Source organism: Balaenoptera acutorostrata, chromosome 4, assembly GCF_949987535.1.
Source record: "Balaenoptera acutorostrata chromosome 4, mBalAcu1.1, whole genome shotgun sequence".
Classification (NCBI taxonomy): domain Eukaryota; kingdom Metazoa; phylum Chordata; class Mammalia; order Artiodactyla; family Balaenopteridae; genus Balaenoptera; species Balaenoptera acutorostrata.
The window spans coordinates 51,336,154-51,357,860 of NC_080067.1; the positions used below are offsets into that span (position 1 = coordinate 51,336,154).

A 21,707-nucleotide genomic window follows, 5' to 3' on the forward strand; every position below is an offset into this window, starting at 1 on the left:
CCCCGCCCCCCCACGACCAAGCCTAGAGCGCCTCACCAATGGGTAACCCAGGCCAGATGAGGCAGGCACAGGGGAGCACCTACCACCTACCCACCCTTGTTCTGTGGCAGCCCCTCCAATTGACGTGACACAGATGCACCCCAAGGGGTAGATGCTGCCGGCCCCTGGGTGGTTAGGGGAGGGTTTGGGACCCTGGGGGCCCCAGAAAGACCAGGGGTAGGGTGCCATTTCTCTCTGCTGCTTGGCACCCATCTCCGTCCCAGTCCAAGGTAAGCTTCCTCGTGCAGAAGGTCACTTTTGTAAGCTCTTCCCATGGTAACTACAGGGCTGGATCCTACCCCACCTCCAGAAGGGCCTGGGGGTCAGGGATAGCACCCATATACCCCCTTCCCCAGTGAGGCTGGCCTCGTGTTCAGCAGGTCCTGCCAGCTTGTCCCCATGCATCCTGGGGACCGTCAACCCACTACTGATACTGTTGCACTAAGTTTTTCTTTGACCACAACCTGTTGGTTTGCTTCTTAAAATCTACAACCATCACTTCTCATGTCTCATCCTGAGCATAGGCAGTACCCTCAGGACATGGCATGATCTTCCCATTGGGAGATGGTACAGGAAAGCATGGTCTGGCTGGGATCCTAAGGACCCACAGGCTCTTCCTAGTTAGACCTGAAAGCTCTTCTGGGAAGCTGCCCTGGGGGCGATGCAGCTGTCCCCTAGCCTGTGCTGCCTGGCCTTGCCCTACCAGTGTCAGCATCACTGTCCTTTCCTCTGAGACCAGTGCTGCAGAAACAGGGCCTGACCATACCCCATTCCTGGGAGTGGAGTAGCTTGCTGGGACCCCAGTTAAATCTGTCTCCAGCATTCCCCACATGCACTTTCCCCCACGTGCTCAACTGTAAATATTACTCCCTTTCCAGAAACAAATTCCAAGGAAGCAAGACCCAAGTACTTACCAGGGATCCATCTTGGGTCAGAATGCAAGCCTCAACTCCTCCAGGGAGGCACACCATGGTCAGCCTGGCCAGGAACTTGACGAGGCCCAGAGACTCTGGCCCAGCTGGGAAGGAGCTGGGTAAGTACAAGGAGTTTGTGATTCAGCACCTAAAACATGCAGCTGCTTAGGCCACTGGCACCAGGAGGCAGAGGCAGGGCTCTGCACTTTCCCCTTGTAGCACTGTCCAGTCGTCACACTGTTCCACACTTCTCTGTGCAGCAGATATGTGTGGAGCCCTGCTTAGTATCAGGTCCAGGGACTTCTACCTCCTCCTCTCCAGCCCTTTCCTCAGCCCCACCAATCTGCCACCCAGCTCAGTGACCCCTCTGTAAACCTGGCAAGTCACTCAATCTCTCAAAGCCTCTAAGCCCCAGTTTCTTCATCTGTAAAATGGATAAATACAGGAAACTCACTGAGGTCAGCCCCTGGCTGTGATCACTGTGGTCTCAATCACCACTGCTTACTTCAGGAGCTACAGAATGTTGAGGAGATGCCACTAAAACACACACAGCACAGGGCTCAACACATGACATGTAGTGTGAGGTCTTTAGCTTGACTTGTTAAAACACATTGTCACCATAACCCCTAAGAAATGTACACACGCACAAAGAAAAAAAGAGAGAGAGAGAAGGAAATCAAAACAGAATACTACCAGACAATCAACATGAAAGCAGTGATGGAGAAAGTGAGGGACAAAAAGGTATAAGACATACAGAAAACAAATAGCAAAATGGCAGAAGTACTTCCTTATCAGTAATTACTTTAAAAGTAGATGGATTAATCTTGCCAGTCAAAAAGCAGAGACTGACAGAATGGATATAAGACATGATCCAACTACATACTGTCTATAAAAGACTCACTTTGGACTCATACAAGTTGAAGGTGAAAGGATGGAAGAAATAGCCCATGAAAAATAGTAATCTAAAGAGAGCTGGGGTGGCTATACTAATATCAGACAAAATACACTGTAAATAAAAAGTTATAGGAGGACCTTCAAGATGGCAGAGGAGTAAGATGTGGAGATCACCTTCCTCCACACAAATACATCAAAAATGCATCTACATGTGGAACAATTCCTACAGAACACCTACTGAATGCTGGCAGAAGACCTCAGACCTCCCAAAAGGCAAGAAACTCCCCATGTACCTGGGTAGGGCATAAGAAAAAACAGGCAAAAGAATAGGGATGGGACCTGCACCTCTGGAAGGGAGCTGTGAAGGAGGAAAAGTTTCCACACACTAGGAAGCCCTTTCACTGGCGGAGATGGGGGGGTGGGCGGGGGGGGAAGCTTCAGAGCCACGGAGGAGAGCATAGCAACAGGGGTGCAGAGGGCAAAGCGGAGAGATTCCCGCACAGAGGATCGGAGCCGACCAGCGCTCACCAGCCCAAGAGGCTTGTCTGCTCACCCACCGGGGCGGGCGGGGGCTGGGAGCTGAGGCTCTGGCTTCGGTCGGATCACAGGGAGAGGACTGGGGTTGGCTGCGTGAACACAGCCTGAAGGGGCTAGTGCGCCACAGCTAGCAGGGAGAGAGTCCGGAAAAAGTCTGGACCTGCCTAAGAGGCAAGAGACCATTGTTTTCGGGTACGCGAGGAGAGAGGATTCAGAGAACCGCCTAAATGAGCTCCAGAGATGGGCACGAGCCGCGGCTATCAGCGTGGACATCAGAGACGGGCATGAAACGCTAAGGCTGCTACTGCAGCCACCAAGAAGCCTGTGTGCAAGCATAGGTCACAATCCACACCTTCCCTCCCCGGGATCCTGTGCAGCCCACCAGTGCCAGGGTCCTGTGATCCAGGGACAACTTCCCCAGGAGAACACACAGCGTGCCTCAGGCTGTTGCAACATCACGCTGGCTTCTGCCACTGCTGGCTTCTGCCGCCGCAGGCTCGCCCTGCATTCCGTACCCCTCCCCCTGCTCCCCCTCCCCCACCCCGGCCTGAGTGAGCCGGAGCCCCCTAATCAGCCACTCCTTTAACTCCCTCCTGTCTGGGCGAAGAACAGACGCCCTCAGGCGACCTACACACAGAGTCAGGTCCAAATCCAAAGCTGAACCCCAGGAGCTGCATGAACAAAGAATAGACAGGGAAATTTCTCCTAGCAGCTCAGGAGCAGCAGATTAAATCTTCACAACGAACTTGATGGACCCTGCATCTGTGGAATACCTGAATAGACAATGAATCATCCTAAAACTGAGGCAGTGGACTAACAACCTTACCTTACACATAAAGCAATTAGAGAAAGAAGAACAAAAACCCCCAAAGTTAGCAGAAGGAAAGAAATCACAAAGATCAGAGCAGAAATAAATAAAAAGAAATGAAGGAAACAATAGTAAAGATCAATAAAACTAAAAGCTCGTTCTTTGAGAAGATAAACAAAATTGATAAACCATTACCCAGACTCATCAAGCATAAAAGGGAGAAGACTCAAATCAACAGAATCAGAAATGAAAAAGGAGAAGTAACAACTGACACTGCAGAAATACAAAGCATCATGAGAGATTACTACAAGCAACTATATGCCAATAAAATAGACAGCCTGGAAGAAATGGACAAATTCTTAGAAAAGCAGAACCTTCCGCTAATGACCCAGGAAGAAATAGGAAATATAAACAGACCAATCACAAGCACTGAAATTGAAACTGTGATTAAATATCTTCCAACGAAGAAAAGCCCAGGACCAGATGGCTTCACAGGTGAATTCTATCAAACATTTGGAGAAGAGCTAACACCTATCCTTCTCAAACTCTTACAAAATATAGCAGAGGGAGGAACACTCCCAAACTCATTCTACGAGACCACCATCACCCTGATACGAAAACCAGAAAAAGATGTTGCAAAAAAAGAAAACTACAGGCCAACATCACTGATGAACATAGATGCAAAAATCCTCAACAAAATACTAACAAACAGAATCCAGCAGCACATTAAAATGATCATACACCATGATCAAGTGGGGTTTATCCGAGGAATGCAAGGATTCTTCAATATATGCAAATCAATCAATGTGATACACCATATTAACAAATTGAAGGATAAAAACCATATGATCATCTCAGTAGGTGCAGAAAAAGCTTTCAACAAAATTCAACACCCATTTATGAATAAAAACCCTCCAGAAAGTAGGCATAGAGGAAACTTACCTCAACATAATAAAGGCCATATATGACAAACCCACAGCCAACATCATTCTCAATAGTGAAAAATTGAAACCATTTCCTCTAAGATTGGGAACAAGACAAGGCTGCTCACTCTCACCACTATTATTCAAAATAGTTTTGGAAGTTTTAGCCACAACAATCAGAGAAGAAAAAGGAAAAAGGAATCCAAATGGAAAAGAAGAAGTAAAACTGTCACTGTTTGCAAATGACATGATACTATACATAGAGAATCCTAAAGATGCTACCAGAAAACTCCTAGAGCTAATCAATGAATTTGGTAAAGTAGCAGGATACAAAATTAATGCACAGAAATCTCTTGCATTCCTAAACATTAATGATGAGAAATGAAGGAAACACTCCCATTTACCATTGCAACCAAAAGAATAAAATACCCAGGAATAAACCTACCTAAGGAGACAAAAGATCTGTGTGCATAAAACTATAAGACACTGATGAAAGAAATTAAAGATGATACAAACAGATGGAGTGATATACCATGTTCTTGGATTGGAAGAATCAACATTGTGATAATTAATACACTGCCCAAAGCAATCTACAGATTCAATACAATCCCTATCAAACTACTAATGGCATTTTTCACAGAGTAGGAAAAAAATTTCACAATTTGTATGGAAACACAAAAGATCCCAAATAGCCAAAGCAATCTTGAGAAAGAAAAACGGAGCTGGAGGAATCAGACTCCCTGACTTCAGACTATGCTACAAAGCTACAGTAATCAAGACAGTATGGTACTGGCACAAAAACAGAACTATAGATCAATGGAGCAGGATAGAAAGCCCAGATATAAACCCATGCACATATGGTCAACTTATCTTTAATAAAGGAGGCAAGAGTATACAATGGAGAAAAGACAGCCTCTTCAATAAGTGGTGCTGGGAAAACTGGACAGTTACATGTAAAAGAATGAAATTAGAACACTCCCTAACACCATACATAAAACTAAACTCAAAATAGATTAAAGACCTAAATGTAAGGCCAGACACTATAAAACTCTTAGAGGAAGACATAGGCAGAACAGTCTATGACAGAAATCACAGCAAGATCCTTTTTGACCCACCTCCTAGAGAAATGGAAATAAAAACAAAAATAGATATATGGGAGCTAATGAAAAATGCTTTTGCACAGCAAAGGGAACCATAAACAAGGCAAAAGGACAACCCTCAGAATGGGAGAAAATATTTGCAAATGAAGCAACTGACAAAGGATTAATCTCCAAAATATACAAGCAGCTCATGTAGCTCAGTATCAAAAAAACAAAAAACCCAATCCAAAAATGGGCAGAAGACCTAAATAGACATTTCTCCAAAGAAGATATACCAATTGCCAACAAACACATGAAAGAATGCTCAACATCACTAATCATTAGAGAAATGCAAATCAAAACTACAATGAGGTATCACCTCACACCGGTCAGAATGGCCATCATCCAAAAATCTACAAACAATAAATGCTGGAGAGGGTGTGGAGAAAAGGGAAGCCTATTGCACTGTTGGTGGGAATGTAAATTGATACAGCCACTATGGAGAACAGTATGGAGGTTCCTTAAAAAACTAAAAATAGAACTACCATACGACCCCGCAATCCCACTACTGGGCACATACCCTGAGAAAACCATAATTCAAAAAGAGTCATGTATCACAATGTTCATTGCAGCTCTATTTACAATAGCCAGGACATGGAAGCAACCTAAGTTTCCATTGACAGATGAATGGATAAAGAAGATTTTGCACCTATATAGAATGGAATGTTACTCAGCCATAAAAAGGAATGAAACAGAGTTATTTGTAGTGAGGTGGATGGACATAGATCTGTCATACAGAGTGAAGTAAGTCAGAAAGAGAAAAACAAATACCGTATGCTAACACATATATATGGAATCTAAAAAAGGAAAAAGTTCTGTAGAACCTAGGGGCAGGACAGTAATGAAGATGCAGTTGTAGAGAATGGGCTTGAGAACACAGGGAGGGGGAAGGGTAAACTGGGACAATGTGAGAGAGTGGCATTGATATATATACACTACCAAATGTAAAATAGATAGCTAGTGGGAAGCAGCCTCATAACACAGGGAGATCAGCTGGGTGCTTTGTGACCACCTAGAGGGGTGGGAGGGAGACGCAAGAGGGAGGGGATATGGGGATATATGTATACGTACAGCTGACTCACTTTGTTATACAGCAGAAACTAACACACCATTGTAAGGCAATTATATGCCAATAAAGATGTTTAAAAAAAAAGAAAAGGAAAGTGATAAAAGGTAATGAAGAGCATTATATATTGATGAGTCCACTCATCAAGAAGATATAACAGTCGTAAACATATATGCACCAAACTATAGAACCTGAAAACATACGAAGCAAATATTTGTAGAATTGGAAGGAGAAATAGAGAACAGTTCTATAATGAGTTGGAGGCTTCAAAACTCCACTTTCAATAATGGATAGAACATCTAGACAAAAGTTCAATAAGCAAGTAGAAGACTTGAACAACACTGTAATCTAACTAGCTCAAAAGACAAAAGAACACTACCATTTATTTATTATTTATTTATTGGAGTATGGTTGATTTACAATATTGTGTTAGTTTCAGGTGTAAGGCAAAATGATTAGTTACACATATATTTTTTTCAGATTCTTTTCCATTATAGGTTATCACAAGATATTGAATATAGTTCCCTGTGCTATAGAATAAGACCTTGTTTATCTATTTTTTATATAGTAGTTTGTATCTGCTAATCCCAAACTCCTTATTTACCTCCCCCTTCCCCTTTGGTAACCATAGGTTTGTTTTCTATGTCTGTGAGTCTATTTCTGTTTTGTAACTAAGTTCATTTGTATTATTTTTTCGATTCCACATATAAGTGTTATTTTATGATATTTGTCTTTGTCTGACTTACTTCATTCAGTATGGTAATCTCTGGGTCCATCCTTGTTGCTGCAAGTGGCAATATTTCATTCTTTTTTTTAATGTCTGAGTAATATTCCATTGTGTAGATATATATTTATACAGATATGTATTTATCACATCTTCTTGATCCATTCATCTGTCAGTGGACACTTAGGTGGCTTCCATGTCTTGGCTATTGTAAATAGTGCTACTGTGAACATTGGGGTGCATGTATCTTTTCAAATTAGAGTTTTCATCTATTCTGAATTTATGCCCAAGGAGTAGGATTTCTGGATCACATGGTAACTCTATTTTTAGTTTTTTAAGGAACCTCCATACTGTTCTCCATAGTGGCTGCACCAATTTACATTCCCACCAACAGTGTAGGAGGGTTCCCTTTTCTCCACATCCTCTCCAGCATTTCTTATCTGTCGAATTTTGATGATAGCTATTCTAACCAGTGTGAGGTGATGCCTCATTGTGGTTTTGATTTGCATTTCTCTGGAATTTTACTCCTAGGTATTTACCCAAGGAAATGAAAGCTATATCCACATGCACTAAGACTTACATGCAAATGTTCATAGTAGCTCTTTCATTCTCATTTCTTTTCTCTCTCTCTCTCTCTCTTCACACCCCACCAAGTCTGCCTCAGCCCAGCCACCAGAACTTTTTGGAGTTCCTCAGTCCATATCTCACCTAGTTAAATTATCTTAAGCATAAAATTCTGTAGTTCTGCTAGGTGCTGTGTTATGGGAAGGGGGTTCCTGTCTGGGCAAGCTTGGTGAGGGAATTAACCATCTATAGGCAACCATCCTCATTTTAGCCTTGTATCTTTCCTAAATCCATCACGAGTTTTAATTTTAAAGAAACTTGATGCTTCTGACACCTGGTCTTGTGTGTGTGTGTGTGTGTTGCAGTGGGGGGAAAAGGGGAATCCTGCATTACAAATCTGCATTTTGCACTTTGTAAGTCAGTAAAAATGTATTTTATTTCCATCCTCCAAAATGTGTCTCTTGTCCTCTTTGTAGGTGTGAATTTATACACTATTAATTCTTTATTATTGTCATAGTGAGTTTTCAGGAATGAACATAATGAATGAATTTAATCTTCCATTTTTACTTTGTAGTATTTCATTAATATTCTACTTTTTCGTCAAATATATAAGCATTTAAGGCCATACATTTACGTCTAAGTACTGCACTAGTTACATCCAAGTTTAAACATGTAGTGTTTTCTTATTTTTCTCTCATAAATACTTACTTTGTTATGATTTCTTTGATCCACGAGGTATTTAGAAGTATATAGATGCTACATTTCACAAACTATTGAGATTTGGGGGTACATTATAGTTACTGATTTCTAATTTTTAATTTGACAGATTACTGTGTTATCCAATCTTTGTTATTTATGACTTCCATTTTTTAACTGTTGTGTGTGCATTTGTAAAAAACAAAAAATTGAGTATTGTCTAATTATTGAATGTAGAAATCTATGTATATCCACCTGGTCATGTGTTTCACGAATTACCTATATCCTTAAATTGTATACTTCATTGAATATTTTCTGAAACAAATCTTTTAGATTTTCTACTATGACTGACTGTCTAATTCTTTTTACAATGTTTCATATTTTGCTTTACATATGTAGAGAATGTATTGTGAAGTGAATTCAGGTACAAGATTTTTGCATGTTGTTTGTATTATTTATTTTACCAATATGTAAGGGCTTTATTTATTACTAATAATTATTTTGGTATAGAGACTATTTTGTCTTTTATGTCTTTTGCTTTTGTTTCTTTATTTTCACATTTCTTTACTAGAGCCTTTCCTGAACCTTCGTATTAAGCATTTTCTGTAGTTGTATTGCTCATAAATAAAATACCTGGATTTTTTTCTATCCAGTTTGAAGAACTGTAGAATATAACTATTGATTTTACATGTGTATACATATTTTGTATTTTAGTTTTAGTTTTTTGTTAATTTTATTTTTCTATTTATTTTTGTTTTCCCTTTTCCCTGACCTTTAATTAATTGATTGCTCACTCTTTTCACCCATCATTTTTCTATTTAACATCTATATATTCTATCTTTATTCACATATATATATATATATTTTGGCGTATATATATATATATATATATATATATATATATATACACACACACACACACACACACACATAAGAGAATAAAAATAGACATTTGGTAAAACATCTAAGTCTCTGAGTGGTTACTGTAACTTGTCAACAGATTTGCTCCCGAAGGATTCTGATTCATTGACAAGTTACAGTAACCACTCAGAGACTTAGAATTCTTGTACCAAAGATACAGCCCTGAATAACCAAAGTGAATCAAATGTTCTCCAGAGTCAAATTCCTATATAAGGAAGGAAACCTTTTTAAATGATTTTGATCTGTTTTAAACAGCTGCTTACTATTACATTGGAAAACTTCTTTTCCTCTTTTCAGGACACACAGAATTTAGGACACAACACGATTGGTATCCTAACGTTAAAAAAAAAAAAAAAAGTTTTAATTTCAAGAGGTGGATTTAAATCCTGTCTTAATTAATTCACCGTATATTTATTGAGCATATTGAACTATGTGCTTGTTACAACTCCAGATTCAATGACTAGAAAAATGCATAAGAAAACCTCTGCTTTTGAGGAGTTAACAAGATCTTGGAGATACAGGCTAGTAATTTGACAGTTACAGGGCAGTATGATAAGTGGAATATGAATTCATCCAACTCAATTTGAGTGGTTAAGGTAGAGTTTTAATACCTTCAAAGGGCTTGGCCACCTGCATAACATCTAGAGCAGTCCACTTCCAGGGGGCCAGTTCAGCATATGGGCCGCAGGAGAAAAAACCCATAAGTTACTTTTCACAAATTCCTGTTCTACATAAAAAGAAGTCAATATTAAGGGATGTCAGTAGTCACAGAGACATAAAAGCTATATGTTCCCCTGGACTGTTGCAGGAACATAGTCTGAGACCCAGGGAACTTCTTCCATCAGAGTATATAATTATTGAAGTTAATAAAGAAAGTGATGTTCTGCAACATTTTTTAAATGTAAAATGAGCAAATATTTTAAAAGAATTACACCAAGAAAGACAAGTTTGAGCATTATTTTTCTAAGTGACAGCTACATTTAATGCTTGCCCTCTGTGATCCTATGGCTTCTTGTACACCTCTCTGACTTAGGTATTGAAATGATTTCACTACACATGTCTTTCCCATTAGACTATCAACTTGATGAGGAACAGAACTATTCTTTTTCACCCTATGATCTTTAACACAGTTATCAGTACATAGGAAGATCATAAAATGTAGAACTGTAGCAGTCACCAAATATTTTCAACTGAATCAGATTGCTGAACTTAGAGGGAAAAGGGCAAAACATAAAAATAAACACACCCCAGTTCATGTCTGAGACAAAATTATACAGACAAAAATATACAACACATAGAGTATGACTACAGTTTTCAAATTAAGCAGATTATTATCTAATCTTTACTATCATACATAAAGACTTGTTCAGTGATTACGTGGAAATATATTTTAAATTATTTCAAAGATTCTGAAGGAAGAAAAAAATGGATGCACTGAATTTACTTTCTTTAAAATTAAAGAAATTTCAGTGGCCAAAGTTAATTCTTAAAGACTCAAATGCTACAGCTTCTAATATTATGTTTCGGACACTTTTAAGGTTGTTCATTACAACATAAGTATAAAAGGTACTTTTCTATTTTAATTATAATATTCCAAATCATAAGATGTAATAGAGTTATTTTGATTTTACACATGTTAGTTTTTTAGAGCTATAGTAATATTTGAAATGAGAATATTTGCATTCAAGTCTTAGATCTGGCACTTATGCCCAGACTAATGGCAAGTCAGTTTATCATTTAATTTCCCATTCTACAAAATTCGGGCAAAATATGTGATATGTGAAAGTGCCTTGTAACTATACATCATTGATTGAAATGAAGTATATTAAGATGTTATCCATGCTGTTCAAATTACTCAAAATTTGTTGTTATGCTGAAAGGATGAGGTATATTTTCTTCAAAATGTATTTTATGCAGGATATAGTGCCACCTAATTCTAAGAGTAGAATTACAGTCATGTCTAACTGTTGAAATCAAATATCTGGTAAAACCAGAAGTCACCACCAGCCACAAAACCAAATAAATAAATATAAATATTGGTAGATTGAATTTCATTTATAAAAGGGAGAGAGCATGGGAGAACAACATAAATAAAATAACACAATTATTAAATAAAAGTATAAAACTTGCATGCATAATTGGATTTACCTCAAGGCATTTTTTAAAACTTCATTTTGTTATGTTTTCTTTGTTATAAACTCCACCACATAACTTTAGCACCCTCTTCTGCATCCAACTTTTCCCAAGAGTGGCCTCTCCTACTCATATATATGTCCCAAGAGAGAAAACACGTAATTATCCTGTAACTATAGAAAGAACAGCAGTTCTGAATTCTCTTATGAATAATAGAAAAAAATTGAAAATGTACTGAGTTTACAAAAAAATCAAACAAGCAAAAGGCTCCAGCAACCAAGTGATATTTATCACCAAGAAATATTCTTAATGTAAAAAAAAGAACAAGGTGTTTAAATTTTGAGGAAAGGCATTTGCTACCCAGAATTAAATCAGTTTTATAACTTGCAAGCTGCTTTAATCTGTCACAGGAGGGAAGAATGATGATTATATATTATAGGTAGTTAAAGGTGTGGTTTCTAAAAACAATTATTTGAGTTAGGATGAACCTGCGAACGTAAAATAGTCTCATGACCCATCCCATCCATTGTGTTTAGAATAATAATCCTAGACAGTTATATGGCATAATAAAAAATAGTCTTTTAAGTTAACAAATTTAAAAGTGTATTTTTCATCATCAAGATCACTAACCAGCATTTAGTGGAAGCTTGACTCTAATGGGTATTGACCCTGTAACGAATGACATTTAGATACAGAATGCTTTGCCACAAGACAGACATTGTAGTCAGTCATGTTGAATGGAGTGATTTTTGTCTCACACAGGTTTTGACTTTCAGTGATTATATATCTGATGGATATATACCTGAGATACAGTGGAATAGAGAATTGCACATGTTCAACATAAATATATCCAAGAATGATAGGAACTAGGATTTTATAAAACTGTCTAGTAATCTACAAAATATTAAGGTAAAAATAATTAAACCACTGGAGAGCCAAACCACACATCTGGGCACTAACAGCATTCACTGGATACCTTGTTCCTGGACTCTGCAAACATGATCACCACCAACTGTATGACAAGATACCCTCTTCATGAACAGCAGTGTCAGGACACATATATTCAGGCCCCTTTTGTCACATCTGACTCTGATACTACCTTGCACCCTGAAGAATATTACCCTGCACCCTGAAGAATGTTCCATTGTAAAGAAACTCTTAATCTCTGTTTTAGTTGCTCTTTGATCCATAGTGATGTCCTCAACCAAGGTAGTTTTAGTTGCCATAAGCACATGCCCTGTTCAGTTATCAGTTGCATTCTGAAGGCTAAAATAAACATTGCCAACATCTACTGAGTAGGGTGCCAAAGATTGTGCTAAGATTTTTAATTTGTATTAGCTGATTCAACAAAAAAATGAATATATGAACTACACATCATTGTTATCCCCATTTTACAGATGAGAGAATGATACATAAAATTTATTCTTCATAAAGAAAGATTCTTCATAAAGTAAAGAGTAAAAGCTATAATTCATAATTCAAATCCAAGCAGTTGAATACTTGATCCAGCAATGCTAAGGCTTCATAGGCTTTCAATTAATCCCACAGTAACATGAAATGACAATGTCCCAAAATTTTATCCTCAGTGTACTGAATCCCCAGGCCCATTATGCCAGTTCTAAGTTGAAACTTTTAGTAAAATAACACATCTAGTTATCAAACTGAGGCTCTCTCACAGAAATAAAGATACATTGAAATGTCCTCAAGGACAGCTTCTTAAACAACATGTCTACAACTGTATCCTTTAGTTTTATTTATTTTTTAATAATTTATTTGTTATTTTTGCTGTAACAAACAGGTCTCCATTTATTGATAAAAATACAAATGCTTCCCACTTCTTTTTCACAATTTGACAGATAAACTTATCTGAATTTATGAATCAAGGACAAGATCACTCTAATGTTTTTTCAAGTCCAATGGGAGAGCAGAGAACGGGCAAAGCTTACGCCTACCCCTCTCTCTCCATAATACATGGTCTCCTTTGTTTCTCTCATCTGTGCTGCTGTACTAGCCTGGTGTGTAGGGGATAGAATTTTTTGCCACTAAGAAAGGAGAAGGGTCAGGAATGGCTACCAGTGCAATCTATTCTAGAAAATCAGTCTTAGACCTGATAGAGAGGAAGTTCCTCACAAAGCAGTGTCATCGTTGAGATCAAGACTCAGTAACCATATCCAGAGAAGAAGCAGCCTGAATGAAACAGCAGGAACATGTGTAGAGGACTGTTAGACATCCTGAATTCTATCTGAGTCATAAAAATATTAAGAAGAATTAAGGCAACAGCTTAACGAGGGACTTGCTAATTCAGATCCAGGTTGTTAAAACAGTCAAACCATAGAACAGAGCAGTGTTATTTTGTTTTGTTTTGTTTAAATTTTCTTGTTTTGAACAAAATATGCAAAACAGCTTTAACTGTTTTCAGCATTTTTATAAACACCATCTACCTTTGTTTTCATATTTCCTATGCTACTTTTACAGGTGTGTGAGAATTCTGTCTTATTTGTTCTTCAGTATATTGCCAATCCTTTCATTATTTGTTTATATAACTTAATCATGTGAATTTTCAGGAGAGCCACACAAATTGATACATTGTCTCTCAATCTACCTATCCATCCATTAATTAATTTAATTGGTAAAGGTTAGACACTTATTATGTTTCAGACACCTTGATAGGTAAGCAGAGGTAGTGAATAAAAGATATTCCATCTTTATGCTTAGGAAGTTTACAGTCGAGGGCATCTGATGTTAAACAAATAATCAAACAATAAATAATTACAATTGTGGTGGAAGAACTATGATGGAAAAATCCACTGAATATGAATGTTTATTAAAGGGTTTCCAAGGAAAATCTGTTAAGGAAAAGATTTGAAAAATTATAAGAAAGCATAAGTTTTGAAGGAGAAAAAAAGTATTTCAGGGGAAACATAAAGACCCTAGAGTAAGAACAGGCGTGGTATGCTCAATAAACTGAGAGACAAATGTGAAAAAAGAGTTCATTATTCTCACTAGCCATGTAAAGACTGTCTCCACCTAAACCTGCCAGAAATAAGCATACAGCCAGCTGGAGAGTAATAGCTCCCTTATCTAAGATGCTTCTGAAAAGAGTCAATATCTCCACTAAGAGTTATGGTCGTGAACATTAGAGAGAGAGAGAGGAAGACAGAGAGACAGAGAGAGAGAGAGCTCAACCCTCGAAGAGCTCTTTACTGTTCATTGAGGAGCGACCAGTTTAAACAGTTATCATTCATGCCTAAGTCCCCAAGACTTGACTTCTCTGCTAGTTTCCCAGACTTCCCTACATATGCCCCTATACTAGAAACAAAAGGAGGTGGGGAAAGAGGAAAACTGGAGCCTAGAATTGAAAACCAGGTCTATCACATCAGAGGTTAAATGCAGGTCTATCACATCAAATATCTACTTATTCAATTCCTAGGACTGTATCTTGCCTCTGGTGATTTTACATTCTTTGCACAGAATTTTCATCAGTGCACATTAAAAACAATTTCTGACTAGCATCTCATAATGCTGCATTTCACCAAACTTTCCTCCTTGATTTGTTAACCCATTTTCTCTTATACCTGCAAACTCATGTTATTACCTGAATCTGATTTTAATTATCATATAATACTTTTATTCTTCTCTTTCCTTTATTCCTCTCTTCATTCCTGTCTCCTTTCCTCCTCATTATTTCTTCTGTCCTTCACTCCTTTTTAACCATAAACATTTATTACATTAAAAATATGTCAAGTCCTTGTGGTATTGAACGTGGACCACCAATTGCCTTTTCAAACTCTGAAGCAGATACTCTTCTTACTTAAATATTTCCTTCTCCTTAGCCTCCAAAGGCTAATTTCCCCTTTGATGAGCGTCACCAGCATAGGGGGTCTGGGGTCTGTGCTTATATAGTCACAATTTATTTTAGGTATGGCCATATCAATATGGGAATTTTATTATTCCTGTTTTCCATGTTTGTTTTACTTGTCAGAATAAGGCCAAGAAAATCTATACTCCTTAAAATTTTTCTATCCGTCAGAGAATCAAATTCTTAGAAAATCTGTAATTAATTAACAGATATAAACTAGCAGAAGCCCTGAATTTCAAAACTTTTTACATATATAAAGTATTACTATACTAATTACATAATCTATATCCAGTATTGGATAGGTGGTCTGACATCTGTTTGCACTATAATATAATTTATTTCTCTTCCTCTTGCCCTCTATCTCTCCCCCACCTCATTCTCCCTTTCTCTCTCTTACTGACTTCCAAATGTTTTTTATGTTGCCTCTACTCTTAGATCCATCTCTCTTGCTTCAATTACAAGGCTACTTGGCCTCTTCATCTACCTCTTCTTTTATTTCAAATTATGTCTCTTCTTGGCTCTATTTCAATTGTTAGGTTTTTGATAATTTTCAAATCATTGATTTCATGGTTTATAACCTGTGGTTAAAAATCTCATTTTTCATTGTGTAAGCTAAGTATTAGCTCATTTTCCTAGTTTTAGTTTCTCTGAACTAGTGGTAAGCTTTTCCATTGTCACTCTTTTGTATAAACTCTAGCAAATATCATTTGAATATCATAAATTATCTCATAGTTGTATGTGAAAATTCTTTCACATTCATGTGTAGTTTTAGTTAAAAATATAATTCTACTCTTCTTACTAGTCTTAAATGAATATATATTAATAGGTATTATTTATATGATGGAAATTTGATATATAGATAATTAATATTTGTTAGGTTCTTTGAAATGACTAATCAGTTCTCTCTTGAAGGGGAAAAATATGTGTCTATAGTAAATAATACTGAGTAAAAGCAGTGACTCGCACATACATTGAAAGAAGTGGAAAGAATTTGTAATAAGGAGATAAAACTATGAATAAAGTAATATAATAACAAAATAAAGAGATAAAGTAATACATGGGTATATTAATTTCCTACTGTAGCTGAAACAAAGTGCCACACATTTCCATAGGGAAACACAAATTTATTACCTTTAGTTCTGGAGGTCAGAAGTCCAAAATCAAAGTCTTACTAGACTAAAGTCAAGGTGTCACTAGAGCTGGTTCTTTCTTGAGGCTCTAGGACATTCCTTTTTCTTTGCTTTTTCAAGATTCTAGAGGCTACCAATTTCACTGGCTAGTGGCCACATCACCCTAACCTCTGCTTACATCACATATAGTTTTCTTCACTTTGACCTTCTTATAGGGATCCTGTAATTTTACTGGGCCCATCTAAATAAATCAGAGTAATCTCCTTGTCTCGAGATGCTTAATTAAATCAGATGTGCAAAGTATCTTTTAGTATGTAAGGAAAAATATTTATAGGTTCCAGGGATTCGGACATAGGAACACTTGTGGAGCCATTATTCCACAATAATATATTGGAAATATTTTTAAAAATTAAAAGCAAAATTCAAATGTTAAGTTTTATTATTTTCATGTCAAGTGACCGAGGAGTCACAAGTAAGATACAGACCCGAAAGAGTAATTTCCATAGTTTTCTTTAACTTGATATTATGTTCACTTCTATTTGACCTTCACAGAAATTCTAGTAATGTGTGTGGCAAATACCATGATTTCCACTCTCTAGAAGAGGAAATAGATACAGTGTATTCCCGTCACTTGCTTAAGTAGCATGTATAATTAGAGACAAATTTAGGGCTAAAATCCAAATTCCTGAAACTTAGTCAAGTGTATTTCCTATTATTGTCCAGTATTTTTTCTTAAAAGAAAAAAAAATTCAACCACTGTAAGGATAGAAAGAATGTCTAAAGAGTCTAATCCCAATTGCACTAGTTCTTCAAGTCAGAAAATATGTCATTTTCATCCTTGTAACCACAGGAGTAACCACAGTGGCTAGCACATAGTAGGTGCTTAAAGTATGATAGAGAATAATAATGGATTGAGAATTTAGATTAATAACATGAGTTTATTTGTAATTTTCCCTATATATTTGATTTATTTAGTACAGATATACAATCTTTAGTGCAACTAAAATATTATTTTAAAAAGGAAATATTAATACGTACTCATGGATATTTTACTTTGCTTTTCTGGTTGGACACCTTCCTATACATTTATTTCCTGCTGACAGCAAAACATGAAAAATCAAAGTCAGAGTAAAACTGAAAGCAAAAAATAAATAAACCCTACTATATACTCCAGGTTTAGCTGAGATTCTGTAACATTAGCTGCACCTTCACCCAGTAGTTATCATGGACAGTTCCTTCAAAGATTCTCTATATTCACCTGGTGTAATTGGTTTTGTTGAAAATAAAATCAATGCAAATCTTGAACTTTCATCATAGAACAAAATGTTCAGTGAATCAATTTCTTCACTTTGCCTGTGATTTTCACTGCAGGTAACAAAGACCCATTTAAGGGTGTGTTATCCGTTTCCCCCATGAAATTTTGTTCCAACCTATAGTATATTGTATGACTTTGTTTCCTAGAGTCCCTATGTTTTGAATGCCTTCAACACCTCCTCTCATCATAGCATAGTGTACTTTCTTATTTCTCTGATTTGGGCATTGGCCATGAGACTTGGTTTGGCCAGTGGATTAGGAGTGGTTGTGGTACTTTCAGAAGCTGTAAATGTGCTTGTGTAGTTTGACCTGGCCCTTGCACTACCACTATTCTAGAAGAGAACATGTCTTGGGTAGCCACTAACAAAGGAAGATAAAAAATACATGACAGATGTGGGCTCCACCCACAGGCTGGGTCTAAGCTGAATGTAACCACTGCTTGAGGCAGAGCTGCCCATTCAAGCCCAGCTGACATTACCCAAGCTTTCTTCCAATCCACACACCTGTGAACATGAGAATAAATGTTCGCTGTAATAAACCACTGAATTTTGAGTGATTTTTAACAGCATTTTTCTTTCAAAACCTGACTGATAACCTTTCCAAATTAAACTCGAAGTTCACCCAGGCTGGCTAGTTGATTCCTATCCCCATCCCTCTCCCTCTTTTCATAACCTGTGGCTCTCACTTCTGTTATAGCAAAGCCATATATCATTTGCTTTTAAGTTTCTTCCTTAAAGTGTTTAAGGAAAGAGCTGACATTTAGAGATAATTTGAACGTTATCTGTATTGAAAGATCTATTATTTGCATTCCTTTTCTTTAATGAAAGGCTGAACACTACCTAAATAATGAATTAATTTTCAGGATATGACTGCGTGGTATGCAACATCTTACTGAATATATTACCTTTTTGCTATTGGTTACAAAGTAGAGTGCACTTTTGATTTAGAATGTCTTTCTTCTCCTTATCTTTTGAACTTTATCTTCCTGCTGCATAAGTGAGCTAAGGTAGACAAATGAGAAATACTGATTGAATGTGAATGTTATACTTTTATTTCACCATCTTCTAGTCCTTGCTCAGACTTTGCACTGTGTAAAGTAGCCATAATTAAAAATATCTCAATCATTTGAAGTCATACATTATTTTATTACATTGATTATTGCTTTTTAATGATTACTATCAAGTTTCCATTAAATTTCCTTTATATTCACTGTTATGAGTCTATTGATCATATATGTTGACTTCTTTTGTGAAGAGTTTTCTGTTTATTAAAGCAGAATATGGCCATGTTTTGCTGGTGATTCTCTAATGAGGACTAGCAAAGTCATATGCAAACTATTTATTTCTCAGGCAGCATTTATATTTTTGTCACAAAAATATTAACCCCCTCTCAATATTATAGCTATTACTTTACTCCTAAAGGGCACATATCTAATGTCCATCAAATGCTAGTTTTGAGGCCATTAATCCTTAACTGTCTGATTCAGAGATACTAATTCTCTCAAATATTTTTGTTAAATTGCAATAATATAACTTATTCATGCAGTAGGTCCTAATTGTTTCTAGAAGATTCCAGGTAAAGGAAGGATCTTATTGTTCATGTTTCAATTTCACACATAATCTCTGTGAAATGGTTAGATTATTGTATACTGAAAAATCCTCCCACTAATCAAGCATGAGAAGCCAAAAAATATATACTGCACAGATGGGCAGTTAATTTCTTTCCCATTGAGCTGGCAATGTGCTCCATGATTTTGCAACAGCTGTGATGAGAATGGTGGATATCCCCAATCTATGCTTCATTTAACTTCAGGAATTCTAAGAGAGTTCATTGTGTAGGAAATAAAACTGTAGTTTTAAGCAATGGAGCTTGTTGTCCTGAAGTAGCATTTCATTTTTAACAACTGAAGTTTTAGCACAAATGTTGATACTTGTATATTTCTTTCTTCTGACAACTTTATCATCAACTTAGATTGTATTTCATCACTAAACACATACTGTCGACCTAGTCCTAGACACACTAGAAAATCAATGGGATCTTGATGCAGTAAATGGAAGAATGTACAGTAAATATTGTTTCAATTGTTTACCACTCAAGTTTAGTTTTCAAAGACATTGATAATACCATATTACATTTGTATAGCACTTTTTGTATTCGAAAGCATTCTCCTGTCAAATGGGAATAAAAATGCTTATCCTACTCTCTTCACAGAGCTGATGATATGATTACCTGACATAAAAGAAATAAAATGCTTTCTAAAGTAAAGAGTGCTCTAAGAGATATGGGTTTATCATTGTCATCATGCCTGAGGAAAATTTTAGTCAGTAAAAAGTGCAGAGGCTTGGAAACAAGAACTGGATTTCACTTCTGGTTCTTGGTAACTTGGGAATTTCCTTACTTTTACACTGAGCCTCAGTTTTTTTGATGTGTAAAAATTTTGAATAATTATAAACTAACATATAAGGTGTGTGTGTGTGTATACACGCTTGAAAATTACAGGAGTTTATATATGGAAAATGCATAGTTCAGTGTTGAGTTAATGTATGTCATTTAAAATTTTTAGATACCATAAAAGCCATTATTTTAAAATTATCAACTGTGGATAGACTGGTAGAAGACACATTTTAACAACAGATATTAAGGGCCTACATCAAATCCAAGAAAGAAGAGGAAATATAATTATAATGGCTGAAGGAAATCTTGTGTCCCTTGTCCTCCATTTGGTATGCCTAAGTGGTATATTTAGTATTTCTGCTTAGACAGAGCCATTTGATGATCATATTTCTGGTGGATCTGTAACTGCTAGATTACATGTCATAGATCATAATCCCTTTAGAAACAATCCTTGTTAAGTTTCTAGAGGTGACTCAAAACTCCTCCATAGCATCCTCTTCCAGTCTCCAAGAACTGGTCATGTCGCTTCATCCCCAGAGAGTAAAAGGGTGATTCAGGTTTTAGAATAATAAAATGAGTAACCATGGCAATGGGTAATATTGGTATACTGAGTTAAAATTTCAAATATACATAGTTACGGTCCCTTTTGAGACTTTCTCCAATATAACTAGAGTAGTAAGAATTAGTGGCTATTTTCTGTGATTTCCTTTTTTTTGAGACTTCTTTTGCTGTTGCATTTTTCTTCCTACATAATGGAGTAGAAATAACAGCAAGGTTAATTTTTCCAAAGAAGGTGCTCATTAATTTATTGTGCTCCCTTAATTGTAATCAGTTTCCTTTCCTGCTTTCTCACTTCTGCAAGTCTCAAGGGGACATAAACCCAGGGCTCTTAAGAAAGAAAGCCCTACCATCTTTTCTTTCATGTATTTCTCTCTCTCTCTCCCATTCATATGCCATAATATGGGTGCTGTTGTATAGGACATCCTTCTTTACCTGATGCCCCAGCCTCAAAAGCTCACAGTTCTGTGGTTCATGAGCTAAACCATCTTCTACTCTGGTGCAGAGGATATGCTTGAATCAATCATTGTATCCTCTCCCTGTTCTCTATTTAACATTGAAGTTTTAGACTTTATTATTTTCTTTTTTTTAACTTAAATTGACAAAAATTTAATAGAAATATTATTCTGGCTGCCACTCCACCCTTACTGCAACTCATTATGGTTAGCAAGTTTAGAGAATAGAGTTATTCTGTACAGTATTTCTAATACAATCCCTGGAGGCATTTAAAACTAGCCTAGATGAAGTATTACAAAGTATATTGAAGAGAATAATTCTGCACAGGCAGGGAGATTTATTTAGATTCAATACATCTTTCTTTTTTCCTATCATTGCTCCTAATTTTTAAAGGACAATTGTACACATTATAATGTGCCTATTCTTTTCTTTTTCTTTTTTTTTTTAATTTTTATTGGAGTATGGTAGCTTTACAATGTTGTGTTAGTAGACTTTATGATTTTTTTACTACCTGATGTACCTTACCTTTTATTTGTTTACCTGTTTAATGTCTATCTCCTCTTCCTCCACTAGAATATAAACTCCATGTAGGCAGGGGTTTTTATAGGTTTTTTTCCTGTTGCTTGGAGGAAATGGCA

The 21,707-nt window shown here is 36.7% G+C and overlaps 1 pseudogene; it reads left to right on the top strand.

Annotated features, from left to right (window-relative positions):
* Positions 1-1,008: 1,008 nt before the first annotated feature.
* Positions 1,009-21,707, top strand: part of LOC130708066 (dysbindin-like) — a 125,737-nt pseudogene continuing 105,038 nt past the window's right edge.